The sequence below is a fragment of the Quercus robur genome, chromosome 6, assembly GCF_932294415.1.
Source record: "Quercus robur chromosome 6, dhQueRobu3.1, whole genome shotgun sequence".
Taxonomy (NCBI): Eukaryota; Viridiplantae; Streptophyta; class Magnoliopsida; order Fagales; family Fagaceae; genus Quercus; species Quercus robur.
Window position 1 is genome coordinate 24532151 of NC_065539.1, and position 1914 is coordinate 24534064.

The window sequence follows — 1914 nt, forward strand, 5'->3', positions numbered from 1 at the left end:
AATTTACCACTCGATCCATAAACTCATCTTTTATGTATTATTTTAAACTACAAAAACTTGAATTTAAACAATTGATTGATGACATGGCTATTGTTCTTTGGTCATCTTTAAATTTTGTAAACATGGAGAATATACGAAGATAATGTAATCCAGTGGTGGATTTATCAAAATTCACATCTGATTAAAAAAAATTTAGGTGGTGTAATATTGTTTAAAGTTACACTAGGTGTAACTTGAACTCAAATACTTCCATTGATATCACTTCTCAATCACTTTTATACACTATTTGTAGGCAAAACTATAAATTGTATGTTGATATCATATTTTTTTCGTCTTGATTTGCAGGCTAAAATCTTATTTTTCATTTTTTTTTTTTAAAAAAAACCTACAAAAAAATTACCATTTTAATAATGGGGTTGTGAGAATTTTTAAAATGGTGAAATTTATCCTAATTGGATGGCATATAGCCCTGTGTTTCATTTTTAATATCAAAATTACCAAAATACCCATATTGGCCTTTTTTGACCGAGTTGACCGGCAGCCAATCTAAGTCAAATTTTTACCCAAATGTTAAAATTCAGCTTATCGTGTTGAAATTAATTTTTGTAAACCAATGTTCAAAAGTTTGACCAAGTTTAACCCTAATCAACCCATTTTTTCATCCCATTTTGACCCAAAAAAAAAAGTTCTAATCATCTAATTGGGATAATTTCTAGCCTATGTCATAGATAATTTGATTCCCTTCAGTTTGATAGTTCAATGGCCCATATTAGACTAAAATGAGCAAGATATCGCAAACAAAAGGGAAAAAAAAGTGTTTATCGATTAATTTGGATGACATGTCATTTGATGATGTTGAAAAACCAACAGTAAGCTACACGGTTCTCATGTACTCAAAACAATGCTTGCACAACACAAAAAGAGAAGATCTCGCAGAGAGCACCAGTGTGGTGCCGGCCAAATACCCTTTAAAGGTCAAGTTAGAATTTCAGTGCCAAAGCGGGTAAATTATGCGTACCTTATTTAATGGGGGTATTGGGGCTTTTATAGTAATAAAGAATTGACATCTTTTCCTTGATTTAGAAGTCTTTTCCTTATAGGAATCCTCATGTCCGTATTTCATGGAATCCTTTCCTTGTAAGAGTCTCTTGATAGGTGGAGCACAAGATACTTCCTTATATATCTATGCGTGGAGGCCAAGTTATGCCAGACCCGTCAGTCTCGCATACATCCTTCAGCTTAATGTCATCGGCTTTATTTCTTCGCTTCAAGCTAACGTCGTCAGTCTTGGAGCTATAGACTCTATGTATATGTTCGTGGTTGCAAGTCTGACGGGTTAGTCTGGAACGTCTGCCTTATGCTCTAATATTAGTAGGTACATATACAATTTTATCCTTATCATCATTAAAGTTCAAATAATTGAATTATAAGCAAACGACCTAAAAGTGGCTTAAATAAGGTATCATTGGAAAGATCTTGTGATGAATTTCAATTTGGTGAGATTGATTTAATAAAATCTCTTTCAAATAAATGAATTTATCAAAAATCCAAAAACTACTTTACTATTATTATTTATTTAAACCTTGTTTTTTTACCACCTTTTCCAAAGCATCAAGCTCACTCAACTTGAAAGTTGGAAAAAATCAATAATTTTAAGGAAGTAGACATCATAAGTTTTCCAATGACACCTCATTTGATCAAAACCGAGGTTGGGAAGTCCAAAATGATTTTACGGAAAAATAGGTCAAAGTTAAGGAAAACCAATAAAAATGCATTTTTGGTACTAATTTGCATGCATCTTAATTGCTCATAGATCTCGGCCCCAAAAAGCACATGATTTCCTGAACTAAGAGTATTCCTTAACATCCTAAAACAGATGACTCTATAAGAAGACATCCAGATTAAGAGATATCT